Genomic DNA, 23,729 nt, shown 5'->3' with positions numbered 1-23,729 from the left:
TCAAAAATTCATCAACTAATTTTCAATTCTTTTTAATTTATTAACCTTATTTTTGAAATTAATTATTAAATAAAATAAAAACAAAAATATTTTAATTCTTATTTATCTTTTCTATTTTTAATTCTTCTCCTCTTTACTTCTATTTATTCGAATTCCTCTTCTCTCTTATCTTCCATCTTCACTTTTCTATCTTCTTCTTCTTTCTTCACATCTCATTGGGAGTCCTCTATACTCAAATCAGACATAGAAGCTTCCTTTCTTTCTTTTCTTCTTTTTTTGTTTATGACCAGGAATAAGAATAAAGAACCCTCTTTAATCTTGACCCTGAACCTGAAAGGAATTTAAAGAGAAGCTTAGAACAGGCTAAAGCACAATACTCCGGAAGAAACCTTTCAGAAAATTTTGAACAAGAAATAGGAGACATGGCCGAACCTGAAGGTGATGCCAGAAAGTTTCTTGGTGACTTCACCATGCATACCTCTTCCTTTTATGGCAGAAGCATCTCTGTACCTGCCATTGGAGCTAACAATTTTGAGTTGAAGCCTCAGTTAGTCTCTCTTCTGCAACAGAATTGCAAGTTCTATGGACTTCCAATGGAAGATCTACATCAGTTCTTAGCTGAATTCTTGCAAATCTGTAATACTGTTAAGACCAATGGAGTAAATCCTGAAGTCTACAAGCTTATGCTCTTTTCCTTTGCTGTAAGAGACAGAGCTAAGATTGATGCTAGAAATCTTGTATCTTTACAAAATTCTCCTCGGCAAGTATACCTTATTGTCGTCAAGTAAAAACTCACAGTAGAGTGAGGTCGAATCCCACAGGGATTGATTGGTTGAGCAACTTTAATTGGAGGAGTGTTTTAGTTGAATTGAATCAAATTTGAATTGAGAGTTGCAGAAAAGTAAACGGTGAAAAACTTAAATGGCAAGAAATGTAAAGAACAGAATGTAAATAACAGAATTAAATTGTAGGAAATTTAAGTGCAGAAGCTTAAATTGCAAGAAATAAATGACAGAAACTTAAATGGGATTGGGAATGATTCAGCATAAATGTAAACAACAGGAAATTAAAGAGAATGGGAAGATCAGAAGTGGGGAATTCATTGGGCTTAGAAGATGTTACATTCTCCGGATCAAATTTATCCTCATCTCTTCCTCAATCAATGCATTCATTGATCTCCTTGGCAATCTTAGGTGATTGAATCCCAATTCCTTGGCAATCCAATCTCTCTAAGCATAAACAATTGCCCAATTCCTTGATTTAAGTGCTCATGGGAAGAGATGAAGTTTGGTCACTGATTATACCACACACATTCATAGATCAAGGTATTGGTAAGATTACATGTCACTATATCCATCCAACTCCTAACCTAATCCAATGTGAGAAAGATTTCAAGCATGATTCTGTGATTTCTCTTCCAAGCCTATCACAGAACCCAAGTACATTCCATTTCTTTCCCAAGACAATTGAATGCTTGAATGAAGAACGAAATCATTCTAACAGATCAAGAGAAAAGACAGAAGAAGAAGGATGAAAACTATTATTGATCCATTGAATTGCAACAGAGCTCCCTAACCCAATGAAGAGAGCTTTAGTTGTTCATAGCTCTGGGAATGGAAATTGAAATTGAAAAGTACATGGCAAAAGTAAATTGAAATTACAGAGAAAGTAAATTGTACAGAGAGTTACAATCCTCCCAGTGTACTTTCTAACTTAAACTCTAAGCTATTTATACACTTTCCTCAATTGGTCTTCAAGTCTTTGGATTGGGCTTTTGGCCCTTGTTGAAGCAGATTGAAGTGGCTTTCAATGATGTTGAGAAGAGAGATGCTCAATTTGCATAGTTCTGATATCAACGTTGGGATCAACATTTTTGAGTAAACATTCTCTTGAAGAAAATGGATTCTGGGTGTTGCTAGCAACGTTTGACTCAACGTTGGGACACCAACGTTCGCCTGGTCATGCGTACGCATCGCCTATGCGTGCGCGAGGTTGGGAAGAAAATGCACGTCCATCGACGCGTACGTGTCACTACAAATTTTCCAACTCCAGTTTTTGAAAACTTATCGCAGACGTTGGGCTCATCGTTGGTTTGGCAATGTTTTCTCCAATGTTGGCTTACTCACGCGTGCGCGTCACCCACGCGTGCGTGTCGCAGCCAATTTTTCTAATTCCAGAAAGCAAACTGTATCAAAAACATTGGAGGTAACGTTGGCTTACCAACGTTCCCTCTAATGTTGGCACCAAAACTTGCAGAATGTTGCATTGTCCTTCCTCCAACGTTTGAGGCAACGTTGGTGAGCCAACTTTGGCCAGCAACGTTGCTTCCTTTCTTCTTTCCATGGTCATTCTTCAACTTCTTTCCATGCTTCTTCCTTACTTCTCTTCACCTATCATCAACCAATACATGCATCAAAGCTTTGCTAGATTCACAAGAGTTTGCATCATTCTTAACACACAAGTAATTATAGCATAAATCTCATGAAGATGCATCAAATTAACCATGTTTGAATGAATCAAGGTATGCATGAACTTTTCATCCAAACACTTACTTATTGCTCAAGAAAGTGCATAAAACCTAATAAAAACAAAAGAAAAGGCTAGTGAAACTAGCCTAAGATGCCTTGGCATCACAACACTTAACGTAAATCTTAGTTGTCCCCAAGCAAGCAGTAAAATATGAGAAGAATGAATGAAAATAGAAGGCAATATATGTCCTTATCAGAAAGTAATTGAATTTGATTTATGGGGTTTCATGCAGGATATGTTGCAGCTCAACTTTTATTCGTTTTCAGGTGTGGAATGTCCCTTTAAGTACTAACTGAGATGCTGCTGTGAAACCTTATTATTTGCTGATCCTTGGTGTTTGATATTTGCTTTTCTTTTACTTAGAAACTTATTCTTCAATTGCAACTTAGTGTTATGTGTTGCAGTAGCTTTTTAGCTTATTTTTTAGTTAACACATACACACCACAGACACTTGGCTCACAATTCATCTTAAGAACATTGGTACCCAGCACCTCTTTAGGTCACTAAATGCCTTGTAACTAGATTGCTCTTGATAGTGGACTTTTGGTTGGGAATCCCGGGTTAGTTAACCCAAGTTATCAAGTGTTGAAACACTCCTTAGAATTTAATCATTCAAGCAGATCCTAGTACAAAAACACCACAGGCATGTGTCTTAAGGTTCAAGCTATTGGTGTCTAGCTTATTCTTGTTTCTTTCATTTTTTTGTTGCCAACTTTTGGCTTTTCTTCCTTTCCTTCTTATTTGTTTTCTTTCTTCCCAGGATGTTTATTCACTAAAGTTTCACATACAGCAGCCAAAATCATACTAAAAAAAGACATTCTACCCTTCATACTTATTAGTGAACTTGCTAAACAATCAAGCATATACCACCACTTAATCTTATTACCTTGCCAAATACCTTAAGTTTTTTTTTTTGTATAAATTAGAACTTTCTCATCTAGAATTTAGGGTTTAACAACCATGATCATGATCGTAACAATAATCATATACTTGTTGGAAGGCTTTTGATTAATGCTGCTGGCTTAATAACTGTCTTGATTATTTCGTTATAGGTTGAGATCTGAAGGCATTCCTTAACTCTTCTTTTCTATGGCGAACCTTTTTTATCTTTTTCTTTTCGAAATAATATTGATTGATTTGTCATTTACATTTTCAAAGTTGTTTCTTTTTTGCTGTAGTAGATTATTGGATTTGGATGAGAAATTATGTATCCTGCCCAAAGATGAAACATATTTTCTAACAAGTAGTTGCACTGCTTTATTCATAAATGAATGTGCACCACCATCTTCATCATCCCCATCACCATCTTTCTCGGCCTCATCACTACCTTCAACATACTCTGTCTCTCTCTGTCTGTGTGTGTGGTGCACGAAGATGAATTTTATGTAGTTATGAGATCTGTGGGCGTCATTTGGTTCAAAATATTTTCCTTCAAATATCGTTTGTAGACTAAATTTTTCATGTATGTTGTGTGGAGTGCTTGAGAAACAATGGTGTAAACAAGTTTGGATTACTATTCAGTACTTCAATTGTATCTTCTATAGTTTCAGTTTGCTATTTCTTTTTTGTGCCGGTTAGTGTATCTATATAAATGTCTAAGAAATATTTTTGTTTTATAGTTGTGTAATTCTGTCACCTTTTGTATAAAGTCATCTTTATATGTTAAATTTATTAGCTTTCTAACTAATGACTACTTTGCTTCTTATTTTGTCATAGATCGCAAGGTAGTAACATATTTTTCATCTAAATGTTTAATTGCTTTTAATTTATTTTATTTTGTATATTTTTATACATTATAATTCAATCTAATTATGGACAGATTCTTGGGGTAGAGTTTTTGAGGTTCAGCGTTGATTTTTTAGAAGTGCTCTTTACAGTATGAATTGTGAATTTTTATTTGTATTGGTTCATTTGCAGTTTTCTTATCCTTTGTGGTTTTAACAATTCAAAATCAAGGACTGCCAATTCCTTAATCTGCATGAATTCAAAGAATTTTTAATTGTCACAGTCACTATGTGATGCATGGAAACTTGTCTCTCAACAAATTTCTCTCGGCAAGTATACCGAATTGTCGTCAAGTAAAAACTCACAATAGAGTGAGGTCGAATCCCACAGGGATTGATTGGTCAACCAACTTTAATCAGAGGAATGTTCTAGTTGAGCTAAGCAAAAATTGAGTTGATATTTGCAGAAACGTAAATGGCGAGAAAGTAAATAGTAGAAAGTGTAAATGCTGGAAATAAAGAGCAAACTGTAAATGGCGGAAAATAAATTGCAGAATCTTAAATGGGGATTTGGGGAAATGAACATAAAAGTAAATGGCAGAAAGTAAAGAGAATGGGTAAGATCAGAAATGAGGGATTCATTGGGCTCAGGAGATGTTGTATTCTCCGGATCAAGTTCATTCTCATCTCTTCCTCAATCAATGCATTCATTGATCTCCTTGGCAATCTTAAGTGATTGGATTCCAATTCCTTGGCAACCCAATCTCTCAAATCTTGATCAATAGCCAATTCCTTGGTCTAATTACTCATGAGAAGAGATGAAGTATGGTCACTGATTATACCACATGTATTCCCAAATCAAAGTGTTGGTAGGATTATATGTCACTATATCCATTCAAACTCCAATTTGGTCCAACATGAGAAAGCATTTCTAGCATGATCTCTTCATTCCTCTTCCAAGGTTCCGAAGAGATCCAAGTATGAATAGCTTCTTTTCCAAGACAACTACCCAATAGAATGAAGATTGAAAGCTTTCTAGTAAAATTAAGAGAAAAGAAAGAAGAATAATAATGAAAACTATTATTGATCCATCAAATTACAACAGAGCTCCCTAACCCAATGAAAGGGGTTTAGTTGTTCATAGCTCTGGAAATGGAAAGTGTAAATGAAAAGTACATTTTCAAAATAAAACTAGAAGTTACAGAGAAAGTAAAATATACAGAGTGTAGTTCTCCAAAATGCAAAAAGCTCCCTACTAGTTCAAAACTACTCCTATATATACTACTCTTCTAGTCTTCTAGTTGGCTCTTCAAGTCTTGGATATGGGCCTTTGGATCTTTAATTGAAGCAGTTACAGTCTTCAGTGGGCTCAGCTTTGCTTGCAAAAAAAGTGTGAGTTAGGCATGGACGTTAGTTAACGTTAAGTGAAAATGTGGGTTCGAGAACGTTAGTGACGATCACCTTTTTCACTAACGTTCCAAGCCAAAAATGATCCACGTTAACTTCAATGTTAGTGGCACTAACGTGACTACTAACGTTGCCTCTTGGTTCTTCAGAAACGTTATTGGCATTCACCTTTTCCAATAACGTTGCTTATTGCCCCTTTTCCCTACGTTAGAGTTCACGTTAGTATAATTAACGTGACCCTTAACGTGGGCATGCCTAAGCTTTGAGAGTGTTAGTGACACTTACCTTTGTCACTAACGCTCCAAACGTCCCTTCTTCCTACGTTAGTGCCTGACGTTAATTGCATTAACGTGACCACTAACGTGGTGGTGATTGCCATCTCCAACGTTAGTGACAAAGGTGAGTGTCACTAACGTTGGCCCATCATTTCTTTCCTCCAAGTTAGCTTCCACGTTAATGTAATTAATGTGACAACTAACGTGGGCAATATTGGCTTAGTCCAACATTAGTGACAAAGGTGAGTGTCACTAACGTTGGCGATTCCTTGCTCCTCCCACGTTAGAGTTCACGTTAATGTAATTAACGTGACTCTTAACATGGCCAATTGTGCTCTTTTGGAACGTTAGTGATATTCACTTTTACCACTAACGTTGGAGCTTCCGTTTTCCTCCACGTTAGCTTCCACGTTAATGTAATTAACGTGGCCACTAACGTGGGCTATGATGGCTTTCGAAGGCGTTATTGGTGACCACTTTTTCCATTAAGGTTGCAAGCTAGCTCCCATTCCACGTTAGTTAGACTAACGTGGCTCTTCCTTGCTTTCTTTGTCCTGAAATCAAGCAAATAAAGTGCATCAAAGCTTGGTTCTAAATCATGAGATCATGCATCATCCATTTTATCATTCAATTCATGCATAATTCTCATAAAATCATGTAAAGTTCACAATATTTGCTTGAATCAAGATGTAAGTGAATATCTATCCAAAACTTGCTTATTAACTAAGAAAATGCATGAAACTACCCTAAAACAGTAAAGAAAAGGTTAGCGAAACTGGCCAAAATACCCTGGCATCATGATGAGCGGATAATTTATACGCTTTTTGGCACTGTTTTTAGTATGTTTTTAGTAGAATCTAGTTACTTTTAGGGATGTTTTCATTAGTTTTTATGCTAAATCACATTTCTGGACTTTACTATGAGTTTGTGTATTTTTCTGTGATTTCAGGTATTTTCTGGCTGAAATTGAGGGACTTGAGCAAAAATCAGATTCAGAGGTTGAAGAAGGACTGCTGATGCTGTTAGATTCTGACCTCCCTGCACTCAAAGTGGATTTTCTGGAGCTACAGAACTCAAAATGGCGCGCTTCCAATTGCGTTGGAAAGTAGACATCCAGGGCTTTCCAGCGATATATAATAGTCCATACTTTGCCCAAGTTTAGATGACGCAAACTGACGTTCAACACCAGCTCTCTGCCCAATTCTGGCGTCCAGCGCCAGAAACAAGTTGCAAAGTGGAGTTCAACGCCCAAAATGGCACAAAAGCTGGCGTTCAACTCCAAGAATGACCTCTCCACGTGTAGACTTCAAGCTCAGCCTAAGCACACACAAAGTGGGCCCCGGAAGTGGATTTATGCATCAATTACTTACTTCTGTAAACCCTAGTAACTAGTTTAGTATAAATAGGACTTTTTACTATTGTATTAGACATCCTGGATTGTATTTTGATCCTGTGATCACGTTTAGGGGGCTGGCCATTCGGCCATGCCTGGACCTTTCACTTATGTATTTTCATACGGTAGAGTTTCTGCACTCCATAGATTAAGGTGTGGAGCTCTGCTGTTCCTCAAAGATTAATGCAAAGTACTACTGTTTTCTATTCAATTCAACTTATTCCGCTTCTAAGATATTCATTCGTACTTCAACCTGAATGTGATGAACGTGACAATCATCATCATTCCCTATGAACGCGTGCCTGACAACCACTTCCGTTCTACCTTAGATTGAATGAGTATCTCTTAGATCTCTTAAACAGAATCTTCGTGGTGTAAGCTAGATTGATGGTGGCATTCATGAGAATCCGGAAAGTCTAAACCTTGTCTGTGGTATTCCGAGTAGGATTCTGGGATTGAATGACTGTGACGAGCTTTAAACTCGCGATTGCTGGGCGTAGTGACAGACGCAAAAGGAGGGTGAATCCTATTCCAGCATGATCGGGAACCTCAGATGATTAGCCGTGCTGTGACAGAGCATTTGGACCATTTTCACAAGAGGAGGGGATGTAACTATTGACAACGGTGATGCCCTTGCATAAAGCCAGCCATGGAAAGGAGTAAGACTGATTGGATGAAGACAGCGGGAAAGCAGAGATTCAGAGGAACGAAAGCATCTCTACACGCTTATCTGAAATTCTCTCCAATGAATTACATAAGTGTTTCTAGCCCTATTTTCTGTTTAATTAGTATTATTTTCGAAAACTCCATAATTATTTTATATCCGCCTGACTGAGATTTACAAGGTGACCATAGCTTGCTTCAAGCCGACAATCTCCGTGGGATCGACCCTTACTCACGTAAGGTTTATTACTTGGACGACCCAGTGCACTTGCTGGTTAGTTGTATCGAAGTTGTGACAAATTATGAATTGAGATTAGAGCACCAAGTTTTTGGAGCCATTACCAGAGATCACAATTTCGTGCACCAAGTTTTTGGCGCCGTTGCCGGGAATTGTTTGAGTTTGGACAACTGACGGTTCATCTTGTTGCTCAGATTAGGTAATTTTCTTTTTGTTTTATTTTCAAAAATTTTTCAAAAATCTTTCAAAAATTCCTCCTTTGTTTTCGAAAAAAAAAATTTTAAAATAAAAATGTTTTCAAAAATGTATTTTCTTCAGAATTTTTAAGAATGAATTCTAGAGTTTCATGAAGCATGTTGAAGCATGCTGGCTATAAAACCATGTCTAAATTCTTTTGGACAGAGGTTTTGGCTTAAAATTGAATGAATTACACTCATATTTTTACTAAAGCTTGGCTGGCTATTAAGCCATGCCTGACCTTTTGATTGGAGCTTTAGACTAAAGAGCATAAGATTCCTGGAATTCATATTAAAAATTTTGGAATTCTTATTTTTCTTTTTCACATTAATTTTCGAAAAATCCAAAAAAATTTAATAAAATCATAAAAATAAAAAATATTTCATGTTTCTTGTTTGAGTCTTGAGTCATGTTATAAGTTTGGTGTCAATTGTATATTCATCTTGCATTTTTCGAAAATTTCATGCATTCATGGTGTTCTTCATGATCTTCAAGTTGTTCTTGGTAAGTCTTCTTATTTGATCTTTGCATTTGCATGTTTTGTGTCTTTTCTTGTTTTTCATATGCATTCTTGAATTCTTAGTGTCTAAGCATTAAAGAATTCTAAGTTTGGTGTCTTGCATGTTTTCTCTGCATATAAAATTTTCAAAAATATGTTCTTGGTGTTCATCTTGACATTCATAGTGTTCTTGGTGTTCATCTTGACATTCATAGCATTCTTGCATGCATTCATTGTTTTGATCTAAAAATTTCATGCATTGCATAATTTTCATGTTTTTCTCTCTCATCATTAACAATTCAAAAATCAAAAAAATATCTTTCCCTTTTTCTCTCTTAAAATTTCGAAAATTAGATTTGACTTTTTAAAAAATTTTTAAAATCTGGTTGTTTTTATGAGTCAAATCAAATTTTCAATTTAAAAATCTTATCTTTTTCAAAATCTTTTTCAAAAATCAAATCTTTTTCATTTTTCTTAGTTATTTTCGAAAATTATAAAAATATTTTTCAAAAATCTTTTTCTTAATTTTATATCATAATTTTCGAAAATAACATCATCAATTAATGTTTTGATTCAAAAATTTCAAGTTTGTTACTTACTTGTTAAGAAAGATTCAAACTTTGAGTTCTAGAATCATATCTTGTGATTTCTTATGAATCAAGTCATTAATTATGATTTTTAAAATCAAATCTTTTTCAAAACTAATTTCAATCATATCTTTTCAAAAATATCTTCTTATCTTACTTTTTTTTCAAAAATTTGATTTTCAAATATCTTTTCTAACTTCTTATCTTCTTATCTTTTCAAAATTGATTTTCAAATTTGTTCCAACTAACTAACTAACTTTTTGTTTGTTTCTTATCTTTTTCAAAACTACCTAACTAACTCTCTCTCTCTATAATTTTCGAAAATATCTTCCCTCTTTTTCAAAAATTCTTTTTAATTAACTAATTATTTTAATTTTTGATTTTTTTATTTTCGAAAATTACTAACCTTTTTCAAAAACTATTTTCGAAAATCACTAACTCTTTTTCAAAAATTATTTTCGAAATTTTCCCTCTCTTATCTTATTCTATTTATTTATTCATCTACTAACATCTTCTCACCTCACATCTCTGCTCTCCTCACCCTTGTGTTTCTTTCCTTACATTATATTCTTTGTCCCCTTCCTTTCTTCCACTCACACAGGGACTTCTATACTGTGGTATAAAGGATCCCTATTATTATTATTATTTTTTTTTCTGTGCCCTCTTCTTTGTCATATGAGCAGGAGCAAGGACAAGAATATTCTTGTTGAAGCAGATCCAGAACCTGAAAGGACTCTGAATAGGAAACTAAGAGAAGCTAAATTACAACAATCCAGAGAGAACCTTTCAGAAATTTTCGAACAGGAAGAGGAGATGGCAGCCGAAAATAATAATAATGCAAGGAGAATGCTTGATGACTTTACTGCACCTAATTCCAATTTACATGGAAGAAGCATCTCCATTCCTGCCATTGGAGCAAACAATTTTGAGCTGAAACCTCAGCTAGTTTCTCTGATGCAGCAGAACTGCAAGTTTTATGGACTTCCATCTAAAGATCTTTTTCAGTTCTTAACTGAATTCTTGCAGATATGTGATACTGTTAAGACTAATGGAGTAGATCCTGAAGTCTACAGGCTCATACTTTTCCCTTTTGCTGTAAAAGACAAAGCTAGAGTGTGGTTGGATTCTCAACCCAGAGATAGCCTGAACTCTTGGGACAAGCTGGTCACGGCTTTCTTAGCCAAGTTCTTTCCTCCTCAAAAGCTGAGCAAGCTTAGAGTGGATGTTCAAACCTTCAGACAGAAAGAAGGTGAATTCTTCTATGAAGCTTGGGAAAGATACAAGCAGCTGACCAAAAAGTGTCCTTCTGACATGCTTTCAGAATGGACTATCCTGGATATATTCTATGATGGTTTATCTGAGCTATCAAAGATGTCATTGGATACTTCTGCAGGTGGATCCATTCACCTAAAGAAAATGCCTGCAGAAGCTCAAGAACTCATTGACATGGTTGCTAATAACCAGTTCATGTACACTTCTGAGAGGAATCCTGTGAATAATGGGACGCCTATGAAGAAGGGAGTTCTTGAAATTGATACTCTGAATGCCATATTGGCTCAGAACAAAATATTGACTCAGCAAGTCAATATGATTTCTCAAAGTTTGAATAGAATGCAAGCTGCATCCAACAGTACTCAAGAGGCATCTTCTGAAGAAGAAGCTTATGATCCTGAGAACCCTGCAATAGCAGAGGTGAATTACTTAGGTGAACCTTATGGAAACACCTATAATCCATCATGGAGAAATCATCCAAATCTCTCATGGAAGGATCAACAAAAGCCTCAACAAGGCTTTAATAATGGTGGAAGATACAAGTTTAGCAATAGCAAGCCTTTTCCATCATCCACTCAGCAACTGACAGAGAACTCTGAACAAAATACTTCTAATCTAGCAAATCTAGTCTCTGATCTATCTAAGGCCACTGTGAGTTTTATGAATGAAACAAGATCCTCCATTAGAAATTTGGAAGCACAAGTGGGTCAGCTGAGTAAAAGGATCACTGAAATTCCTCCTAGTACTCTCCCAAGCAATACAGAAGAAAATCCAAAAGGAGAGTGCAAGGCCATTGAATTGATCACCATGGCCGAACCTGAAAAGGAAGGAGAGGACGTGAATCCCAGTGAGGAAGACCTCCTGGGACATCCAGTGATCAATAAGGAGTTTCCCTCTGAGGAACCAAGAGAATCTGAGGCTCAACTAGAGACCATAGAGATTCCATTAAACCTCCTTATGCCATTCATGAGCTCTGATGAGTATTCCTCTTCTGAAAAGAATGAGGATGTCACTGAGGAGCAAGTCACCAAGTACCTTGGTGCAATCATGAAGCTGAATGCGAAATTATTTGGCATTGAAACTTGGGAAGATGAACCTCCCTTGTTCACCAATGAACTAAGTGATCTGGATCAGCTGACATTGCCTCAGAAGAAATAGGATCCTGGAAAGTTCTTAATACCTTGTACCATAGAGACCATGATCTTTAAGGCTTTGTGTGACCTTGGTTCAGGAATAAACCTCATGCCCCTCTCTGTAATAGAGAAACTGGGAATCTTTGGGGTGCAAGCCACTAAAATCTCATTAGAGATGACAGACAATTCCAGAAAACAGGCTTATGGACAAGTAGAGGACGTGTTAGTAAAGGTTGAAGGCCTTTACATCCTTGCTGATTTCATAGTCCTAGATACTGGGAAGGATGAGGATGAATTCATCATCCATGGAAGACCCTTCCTAGCCACAACAAGAGCTGTGATTGATGTGGACAGAGGAGAATTGATCCTTCAAATAAATGAGGACAACCTTGTGTTTACAACTCAAGGATCTCTCTCTGCATCCATGGAGAGGAAGCATAAAGAGCTTCTCTCAAAGCAGAGTCAAACAAAGCCCCCACAATCAAACTCTAAGTTTGGTGTCAAACCCCCATATCCAAACTCTAAGTTTGGTGTTGGGAGGTCTCAACAAAGCTCTGCACATCTGTGAGGCTCCATGAGAGGCCACTGTCAAGCTATTGACATTAAAGAAGCGCTTGTTGGGAGGCAACCCAATGTTTATTTATCTAATTTTCATTGTTTTTCATGTTTTATTAGGTTCATGATCATGTGCAGTCACAAAATAAATATAAAAATTGAAAACAGAATCAAATACAGCAGAAGAAAAATCACACCCTGGAGGAAGACCTTACTGGCATTTAAACGCCAGTAAGAAGCATGTTTTGGGCGTTCAACGCCAGAACAGAGCATGGTTCTGGCACTGAACGCCAGAAATGGGCAGCATCTGGGCGTTTGAATGCCAGAAATGCACCCTGGAGAAGAGCTGGCGCTGAACGCCCAGAACAAGCATGGTTCTGGCGTTCAACGCCAGAAATGGGCAACAAATGGGCGTTCAACGCCCAGAACAAGCACCAATCTAGCGCTGAACGCCCAGAGTTGTGTGCAAGGGCACTTTGCATGCCTAATTAGGTGCAAGGTTGTAAATCCTTGAACACCTCAGGATCTGTGGACCCCACAGGATCACCTCAAGATCTGTGAACCCTATAGGATCCCCACCTACCTCCACTTACTTCTTCTCACCCCTCTTTCACACAATCCCATAAACACTCTTCCCCAAAACCCTTCACCAATCACCTCAAACACTCTTCCCCATCACCTCTTCACCACTCACATCCATCCACTCTTCCCCATAAACCTACCTCATAAACTCCACCTACCTTCAAAATTCAAAATCAATTCCCCACCCAAACCCATCCTAAATGGCCAAACTTACCCCCCTCCCTTCCCTATATATACCCCTCCATTCTTCCTCATTTTCTCACAACACAACCCTCCTTTCTCTTCTTGGCCGAGACACACCTCCCCCCTCTTCTCCATATTTTCTTCTTCTTCTTCATCTATTCTTTCTTCTCTTGCTCAAGGGCGAGCAAAATTCTAAGTTTGGTGTGGTAAAAGCATAAGCTTTTTGTTTTTCCATTACCATTGATGGCACCTAAGACCGGAAAATCCTCTAGAAAAGGGAAAGGGAAGACAAAAGCTTCCACCTCTGAGTCATGGGAGATGGAAAGATTCATCTCCAAAGCCCATCAAGACCACTTCTATGATGTTGTGGCCAAGAAGAAGGTGATCCCCGAGGTCCCTTTCAAACTCAAGAGAAATGAGTATCCGGAGATCCGACATGAAATCCAAAGAAGAGGTTGGGAAGTTTTGACAAACCCCATCCAACAAGTCGGCATCCTAATGGTTCAAGAGTTCTATGCCAATGCATGGATCACTAGGAACCATGATCAAAGTAAGAACCCGAACCCAAAGAACTATCTCACAATGGTTCGGGGGAAATACTTAGATTTTTGTCCGGAAAATGTGAGGTTGGCGTTTAACTTGCCTATGATGCAAGGAGATGTACGCCCCTACACTAGAAGGGTCAACTTTAATCAAAGGTTGGACCAAGTCCTCATGGACATATGTGTGGAAGGAACTCAATGGAAGATTGACTCCAAAGGCAAGCCAGTTCAACTAAGAAGACTGGACCTCAAGCCTGTGGCTAGAGGATGGCTGGAGTTCATCCAACGCTCCATCATCCCCACTAGCAACCGATCTAAAGTTACTGTGGATCGGGCCATCATGATCCATAGCATCATGATTGGAGAGGAAGTAGAAGTTCATGAAGTCATCTCCCTTGAACTCTACAAAATAGCCGAAAAGCCCTCCCCTGGGGCAAGGCTAGCTTTTCCCCATCTTATTTGCCATCTATGTTACTCAGCTGGAGCTTTCATAGAAGGAGACATTCACATTGAGGAAGAGAAGCCCATCACTAAGAAAAAGATGGAGCAAGCAAGAGAGCCCATTCATGGAGCTCAAGAGGCGCAGGAAGCTCATCACCATGATATCCCGGAGATGCCTCAAATGCATTTTCCTCCACAAAACTATTGGGAGCTAATCAACACCTCCCTAGGAGAATTAAGTTCCAACATGGGACAACTAAGGGTGGAACATCAAGAGCACTCCATTATCCTTCATGAAATCAGAGAAGATCAAAAAGCAATGAGGGAGGAGCAACAAAGACAAGGAAGAGACATAGAAGAGCTCAAGGACATCATTGGTTCCTCAAGAAGAAAACGCCACCATCACTAAGGTGGACTCATTCCTTGTTCTCACTTTCTGTTTTTCGTTTTCTCTATGTTAAGTGCTTATCTATGTTTGTGTCTTCATTACATGATCATTAGTAGTTAGTAACTTTGTCTTAAAGTTATGAATGTCCTATGAATCCATCACCTCTCTTAAATGAAAAATGTTTTAATTCAAAAGAACAAGAAGTACATGAGTTTCGAATTTATCCTTGAACTTAGTTTAATTATGTTGATGTGGTGACAATGCTTCTTGTTTTCTGAATGAATGCTTGAACAGTGCATATGTCTTTTGAAGTTGTTGTTTAAGAATGTTAAATATGTTGGCTCTTGAAAGAATGATGACAAGGAGACATGTTATTTGATAATCTGAAAAATCAAAAAAATGATTCTTGAAGCAAGAAAAAGCAGCAAAGAACAAAGCTTGCAGAAAAAAAATAGGCAAAAAAAAAAAAGAGAAAAAAAAAGAAAAAGCAAGCAGAAAAAGCCAAAAGCTCTTAAAACCAAGAGGCAAGAGCAAAAATCCAATAAACCTTAAAACTAAAAGGCAAGGGCAAATAAAAAGGATCCCAAGGCTTTGAGCATCAGTGGATAGGAGGGCCTAAAGAAATAAAATCCTGGTCTAAGCGGCTAAACCAAGCTGTCCCTAACCATGTGCTTGTGGCGTGAAGGTGTCAAGTGAAAACTTGAGACTGAGCGGTTAAAGTCAAGGTCCAAAGCAAAAAAAAGAGTGTGCTTAAGAACCCTGAACACCTCTAATTGGGGACTTTAGCAAAGCTGAGTCACAATCTGAAAAGGTTCACCCAATTATGTGTCTGTGGCATTTATGTATCCGGTGGTAATACTGGAAAACAAAGTGCTTAGGGCCACAGCCAAGACTCATAAAATAGCTGTGTTCAAGAATCATCATACTGAACTAGGAGAATCGATAACACTATCTGAACTCTGAGTTCCTATAGAAGCCAATCATTCTGAACTTCAATGGATAAAGTGAGATGCCAAAACTATTCAAGAGGCAAAAAGCTACAAGTCCCGCTCATCTGATTGGAGCTATGTTTCATTGATAGTTTGGAATTTATAGTATATTCTCTTCTTTTTATCCTATTTGATTTTCGGTTGCTTGGGGACAAGCAACAATTTAAGTTTGGTGTTGTGATGAGCGGATAATTTATATGCTTTTTGGCACTGTTTTTAGTAGAATCTAGTTACTTTTAGGGATGTTTTCATTAGTTTTTATGCTAAATTCACATTTCTGGACTTTACTATGAGTTTGTGTGTTTTTCTATGATTTCAGGTATTTTCTGGCTGAAATTGAGGGACTTGAGCAAAAATCAGATTCAGAGGTTGAAGAAGGACTGCTGATGCTGTTGGATTCTGACCTCCCTGCACTCAAAGTGTATTTTCTCAAGCTACAAAATTCAAACTGGCGCGATTCCAATTGCATTGGAAAGTAGACATCCAGGGCTTTCCAGCAATATATAATAGTCCATACTTTGCCCAAGTTTAGATGACGCAAACTGGCGTTCAACGCCAGCTCTCTGCCCAATTCTGGTGTCCAGTGCCAGAAACAAGTTGCAAAGTGGAGTTCAACGCCCAAAATGGCACAAAAGCTGGCGTTCAACTCCAAGAATGACCTATCCACGTGTAGACTTCAAGCTCAACCCAAGCACACACCAAGTGAGCCCCGGAAGTGGATTTATGCATCAATTACTTACTTTTGTAAACCCTAGTAACTAGTTTAGTATAAATAGGACTTTTTACTATTGTATTAGACATCCTGGATTGTATTTTGATCCTGTGATCATGTTTAGGGGGCTGGCCATTCGGCCATGCCTGGACCTTTCACTTATGTATTTTCATACGGTAGAGTTTCTGCACTCCATAGATTAAGGTGTGGAACTCTGCTGTTCCTCAAAGATTAATGCAAAGTACTACTGTTTTCTATTCAATTCAACTTATTCTGCTTCTAAGATATTCATTCGCACTTCAACCTAAATGTGATGAACGTGACAATCATCATCATTCCCTATGAACGCGTGCCTGACAACCACTTCCGTTCTACTTTAGATTGAATGAGTATCTCTTAGATCTCTTAAACAGAATCTTCGTGGTGTAAGCTAGATTGATGGCGGCATTCATGAGAATCCGGAAAGTCTAAACCTTGTCTGTGGTATTCCGAGTAGGATTCTGGGATTGAATGACTGTGACGAGCTTCAAACTCGCGATTGCTGGGCGTAGTGACAGACGCAAAAGGAGGGTGAATCCTATTCCAGCATAATCGGGAACCTCAGATGATTAGCCGTGCTGTGACAGAGCATTTGGACCATTTTCACAAGAGGAGGGGATGTAACTATTGACAACGGTGATGCCCTTGCATAAAGCCAGCCATGGAAAGGAGTAAGACTGATTGGATGAAGACAGCGGGAAAGCAGAGATTCAGAGGAACGAAAGCATCTCTACACGCTTATCTGAAATTCTCTCCAATGAATTACATAAGTGTTTCTAGCCCTATTTTCTGTTTAATTAGTATTATTTTCGAAAACTCTATAATTATTTTATATCCGCCTGACTGAGATTTACAAGGTGACCATAGCTTGCTTCAAGCCGACAATCTCCGTGGGATCGACCCTTACTCACGTAAGGTTTATTACTTGGACGACCCAGTGCACTTGCTGGTTAGTTGTATCGAAGTTGTGACAAATTATGAATTGAGATTAGAGCACCAAGTTTTTGGAGCCATTACCAGAGATCACAATTTCGTGCACCACATCACAACACCAAACTTAAAGCTTGATTGTCCCTAAGCAAGTACTGAAACATAAGAATGATGAATGAAAGAGCAAGAGAAATAAGTTCTTATTATAGAAGTAAAGCTCTTCGTTTATGGGGTTTCATGCATAGCAACTTAGGTTCATTCCTTTACTGGTTTCTAGGTCCTTATCATGCTCTTGAATACTTGCTTGATTGCATCCTATGAGATCCTTATTTTTTTGATCCTCCCTTTTTTTCTCAGGGTTTATTGCATCCCTAGGCTAAGTGCTCTGTGAGGGGGCAACTCTTTAAAATAAGCTTTTAGCCAACGATAAACCCATAATTTATGATATATTTTGTGCTTAGTTTGAGTGATTTATTCAATCCTTCACCCACTTATTCATATTAATTGCATAGTTTTACTTTCCCTTCCTCATTATGTGATGTATGTGAAAAACATGTTTCCTATGCTTTGAAACTAATTATTTTAATTTTAATTCCATTCGATGCCGTGACTAGTGTGTTGAGTAGTTTCAGATCTTTGATAAACCACTATTTTATGGTTTATATTGTATTTAATTGTGTGGTTTTATCATGATCTTTGCGCACTTATTCATTAAATAAGCATGCATTTATATTTCCTTCCTAAAGTTATTGCATGATTGAAAACTTGCTTCCTAGAGACTTTTAATTATGTATTTTATTTTCCCTTTATTCCATTCGATGCCGTGATCTGTGTGTTAAGTGTTTCAGGCTTTATAGGGCATGAATGAGTTGGAGATTGGGAAGGAAGCTTTTAAAAATGAAAGGAACACAAAAAATTGAGAAGATGACCAGCGAGAAGCGACGCGGCCGCATGGACGACGCGACCGCGCGGAGAAGAGCAAATCGCAGTGACGCGACCGCATGGATGACGCGACCGCGCGGCATGGAATAGCACGAGTGACGCGGCCGCATGGATGACGCGATCGCGTGACATGCGCGATCTGCATAATCTGCAGAATCGCTGGGGGCAATTTCGGGCCCCATTTTGACCCAGTTTTCGGCCCAGAAAAGCAGACTAGAGCCAGAGAACATGCAGAAAACAGAGAGAACATTCATTCCGCATAGTTTTAGTTTTTAGATCTAGTTCTACTCCTCCTCTAGGTTTTCTCTCTACGCATTCATAGTTTTTAGGATTAGTTATTTTTCGTTATCTTTGCATTGGGATGTTGAGAAGAGTTATTGCCTCATCAAGACTTCGACATTCTAGTTCGTTCTCTTCACTTGTCTTTTACTCTTCTATGTTCCTTAATTTACTTAATTTTACTATTGAATTATTTTAGCATTTATTAATACAAGAATCACTTTTATTTTAAATTAATCTTTTGAGCATTATTTATCATGTCTCTCTTTAATTCCCTTTCTTACGTTATGAATTTTACATTTACAATGAGCGAGTAGTCCCCTAACTTGATGGGGAGTCGATGAAAGGAATCCTTGAGTTGGAATGCTCAAGAGAAAGATTGTAATTGGGTTTATTGTTGGATTGCTCTCTAGTCACTAACACCAATCCTCCCAAGAGTGGATTGGAACCTGTGGATAGAACATTATTCCAACTTGTTTGACTTTCCCTTACTTAGTAAGGGACAACTAAACACAATAAATCTCAATTGTCAATTAATCTTGAGAGTACTGCAACAAGAATAGGGCTTCCATCTAATCAACTCCCAGTCAAGGCTTTTATTTATATTTATATACATTCTCTAATTTAATTTTCTGTAGTTCAACTCAAACCTTTTTGAAAACCTTCTGATTAATAAAATAGCACACTTTCCTGCAACTCGTTAGGAGACGACCTAGGATTCATACTCCCAGTATTTTAATTTTAATTTCTGTGACACCCCTTTTTAAATTGATAAGCGGATTTCTGGTTGGTTGAGAACTATACTGGCAACGTATAATTTATAATCATTCTTAACTCGCCAATTTTCGCTCGCATCAATTTTTGGCGCCGTTGCCAGGGAGTTGCAATAGAGTGCTAAAGTTATTAAATGGAATTTATTTATTTGCATTTTATTTTATTTTGCTACTATGAGCTGCTTGTTTCTTTCGTTAGATGACGCGATCACTTCCTGATCCAAGCTTGCCAATATTCGATCCTGATATTGAAAGAACTATTTCACGAATAAGGCAAGCTCGGCGTCGGTTAGCCCTCTTTGAGAGCGGATTTGAAACGCCATTTAAGGAAGAAACTAGCTCCCGTTCTACTGATTCGGTTGATTTACATACAGGTAACATGGCGGCAGCCAGAAGAGTTACTATCCAGGAGGCTGGAGCCCCTGATTTTTCAATGCAACCGTTCCAAGCGCATCATCCAGCGGTGGCTACAGATTTTGAAATAAAGACCGCACTGCTCAATTTGATGCCCAAGTTTTATGGCTTACCTGCTCAAGAGCCTATCAAGCACCTGAGAGATTTTCAGGCAGCCTGTTCTACTGTCAGGCGTGATGGTGCAGATGAAACTTCAATTTTGCTGAAGGCTTTCCCGTTTTCTCTTGAGGGAAAGGCAAGAGAGTGGTACTACACTCAACCAACAACAACTGTATCCAACTGGGATACACTCAGAAGAGAATTTTTGGAAAAGTTCTTTCCAGCTGAAGTTACTGATAAACTGAGGAAAGATATTTCCATGATTGTTCAAGATGAATCCGAGACGCTTTATGAATACTGGGAGCGCTTCAATAATCTTCTGGAAGCATGCCCCCACCATATGATTGACAAGATAGTGTTACTCAGTTATGTCACACAGGGTATGAGGCCCCAAGATAAGACCACATTGGAAAGTGCTAGCAATGGGTCTATGAAAAAGTACAAGACCACTGATGAGGCGTGGCAATTGATTAGTGACTTAGCTGAATCTACCAGGAATCACAGGCAGAAACAAGGCCATTAAAAAGCCGTTGCAGAAGTATCCTCTAGCAGAGAGACTACTGCTCTAACTCAGAGTATCTGTGAAATGACCAACTTGCTGAAGCAAATGCAATTGAATCAACAACAAGTTCAGCAAGCTCAACCTTCTCCAGCACAGCAAAACCAACAGTTAGTCCCACAGAGTGTTTACGGAATCTGTGCTGATTACAATCATTATACTGATGAATGTCCGCAGCTCCAGCAGAAAGACAACACCGTGACAGCCACTCATAACTTCTATGACCGCCCCAACCAAGGGTACAATCAAGGTGGCAATTACAACCATGGATGGCAGGACAATTCTAACCAGAATTGGAGGGACAATAACAACAGAGGAGGCAGAGATAATCAGAGATATCAGAGGTGGAATAATAACAACAACAGGCAGCAGAATCAGAATCAGCCTTACAGAGCACCTCACCTGAGGCAATCCCAAGGACCATAGAATACCCAACAGCAGACCTCTCAAATTACCTATCCTTCTTCATCTGCCAATGATGACTTACTATAATCTATTGATCGGAGACAACAGACCATGGAAAATAACATTAATGCCACTCTAAATGGTCTGAACGCTACTTTGCAAGCTCTTGTCTCACAGATTGGATCAATGAACAACTCCAATAACCAACCTTTGAGCTCCAGTGGAATTCCCTCTTAACCATTACCCAATCCCAAGGGTGGTATTAATGCCATCACCCTGAGGTCCGGAACTACACTACAGGAGAGGAATCAAGAGGAGCCAAACCCACCAGAGCACACCTCAGCTGAAGAGGTAGTGGAAATAGAAGATGTTGAAGAAGAAGAGGACATACAGGACATAGCTGAAGAAGAAGAAGTGAAACTACAAGAGGAAGCACCAAAAGGCGCAGACACTGCAGAAGATACCACTCCCATTCCATTTCCACAACTTGCAAGGAAGCCCAGGAAGCAGCTGGAACCTGATCCCAAAATGGTAGAAATATTCAAAAAGGTTGAGGTAACTGTTCCCCTTTTTGATGTTATTCAACAGGTACCTAAATATGCAAAGTTTCTAAAAGATTTATGTATACATAAAGACAAAATTAATGAATTAGAAACTATTCCCTTAGGAAGTTCCATATTTGCTTTAATGGGAGGTTTACCTGAGAAGTGTAGTGACCTAGGTCCTTGTATGGTTAATTGTACTATAGGTGGTGTAGGATTTTCTGATTGCATGTGTGATTTAGGAGCATATGTAAGTATAATGCCTTTGTCTATATATGATATTTTGAGGCTCCCTCCCTTAAAAAGGTCGGCAGCTCGTTTTGTGTTAGCAGATAAAAGCATTATCACAGTGGCTGGAGTTGCTGAAGATGTATTAGTGGGCATTAAAGGGCTCACATTTCCCATTGATTTTTATATCCTGGAGATGCCCCAGAATGCCTTAGATAAGCCATCATCAATCCTACTCGGAAGACCATTCCTGAAGACCTCAAAGTTCAAATTAGATGCTTTTTCAGGAACATACTCTTTTGAAATAGATGGCCGAGTAGTGATCTTCAATCTGAATGGAGTTATGAAGCATCCTCCGGAGGATCATTCCATCCTCCAGTGTGACATTATAGATGAAACCGTAGCTGAAGTTCACCAAGAGGAATTTGAAGAGAAGCACACAGGACAAGGTCCAAGTGTGGGGACATTCTCAGAGGACAATGACAGTGCTTTGCCATTGTTACCAGCTCCAAACAACCCAGAGCCAGAACATGATCAGAAGTTAGAATTAAAACCCCTTCCTCCACACCTCAAATATGCTTACCTTGAAGACGGGCAGAAGTTTCCGGTTATCATTGCAAGGGAACTCACTTTTCAACAGGAAGAGCAGCTACTTGGTGTGCTGAGGAGGCACAAGAAGGCAATTGGGTGGAGTTTGGCAGACATAGTAGGCATCAACCCTCAAGTATGTGAGCATAGAACATTTTTAGAAGAGGGAGCAAGACCTGTCTGTCAACCCCAGAGAAGACTGAACCCCACTATCCTAGAGGTTGTCAAAAAGGAAGTGACCAGACTACTAGAGGCAGATATCATCTATCCCATCTCAGACAGTGAATGGGTAAGTCCAGTACAAGTGGTGCCAAAGAAGTCTGGAGTCACTGCAGTGAAAAATGAGCATGGAGAGCTCCTGACAACCAGAGTTCAGAACGCCTAGAGGGTCTGCATTGACTACAGACGCCTCAACCAAGCAACCCGTAAGGATCACTATCCTCTTCCATTCATTGATCAAATGCTGGATCGCCTGTCAGGTAAATCGCATTATTATTTTTTAGATGGTTACACAGGTTATTTTCAGATTCATATAGCCCCTGAGGATCAAGAAAGGACCACTTTTACATGTCCTTTTGGGACTTATGCTTACAAGAGAATGCCCTTTGGCTTGTGCAATGCACCAGCTACTTTCCAAAGGTGCATGATGAGTCTTTTCTCTGATCTTATTGAGGATTGTATGGAGGTTTTTATGGATGATTTTAGTGTATACGGCGATTCCTTTAGCCTTTGCTTAGATGGATTATCTAGAGTATTAGATAGATGTGTCAGTACAAACCTTGTATTAAATTTTGAAAAATGTCACTTTATGGTTAAACAAGGGATTGTACTAGGACATGTTGTGTCTAATACTGGCATTTCTGTAGATCCAGCAAAGGTGGATGTTATTTCTACTTTACCTTACCCCTCTTCTGTGAGGGAGGTCCGTTCTTTCCTTGGCCATGCAGGTTTTTACAGGAGATTCATTAAGGACTTCAGTAAGGTAGCACTTCCCTTATCAAGATTACTGCAGAAAGACATTGAGTTCGAGTTCAGTGACAATTGCAAACAAGCGTTTGATAAGCTGAAGACCGCACTGACTCAAGCCCCAATTGTAAGAGGACCAGACTGGAGCCAACCATTTGAAATTATGTGTGATGCTTCCAACCATGCAGTAGGAGCAGCACTGGCTCAGCGTGACGGTAAGGACCCCTTTGTTATTGCTTATGCGTCTAAAACTTTAGATGCCGCTCAGTCTAATTATACTACTACTGAGAAAGAGCTTCTTGCTATTGTTTTTGCTCTGGATAAATTCCGAGCCTATTTACTTGGTACGAAGGTAGTAGTGTATTCAGACCACGCAGCTCTAAAGTATCTATTATCTAAAAAGGAGTCCAAACCAAGGCTTATACGTTGGATACTGCTATTACAAGAATTTGATTTAGAAATTAAGGACTGGAGTGGTAACCAAAATTTAGTGGCAGACCACTTGAGTCGCCTTGAGCACATTACAGATGACTCCACTCCTATAGCTGATAATTTCCCATTTGATAACCTGCAAGCAGTATCTGAGATAGTCCCTTGGTATGCACCTGTAGCTAAT

The 23,729-nt window shown here is 38.6% G+C and overlaps 1 non-coding gene across 1 annotated transcript; it reads right to left on the bottom strand.

Moving 5' to 3' along the window:
* Window positions 1-10,761: 10,761 nt before the first annotated feature.
* On the bottom strand, window positions 10,762-10,869 carry LOC112773907 (small nucleolar RNA R71). The gene has a single exon (XR_003188430.1). It is a non-coding gene; the product is annotated as a small nucleolar RNA R71 (small nucleolar RNA).
* Window positions 10,870-23,729: the final 12,860 nt, after the last annotated feature.

This window comes from Arachis hypogaea, chromosome 18 (assembly GCF_003086295.3).
Source record: "Arachis hypogaea cultivar Tifrunner chromosome 18, arahy.Tifrunner.gnm2.J5K5, whole genome shotgun sequence".
Lineage (NCBI taxonomy): Eukaryota > Viridiplantae > Streptophyta > Magnoliopsida > Fabales > Fabaceae > Arachis > Arachis hypogaea.
Note: the sequence above shows the minus strand (reverse complement) of the source record. Positions and strands in the feature narration are given on the sequence as shown.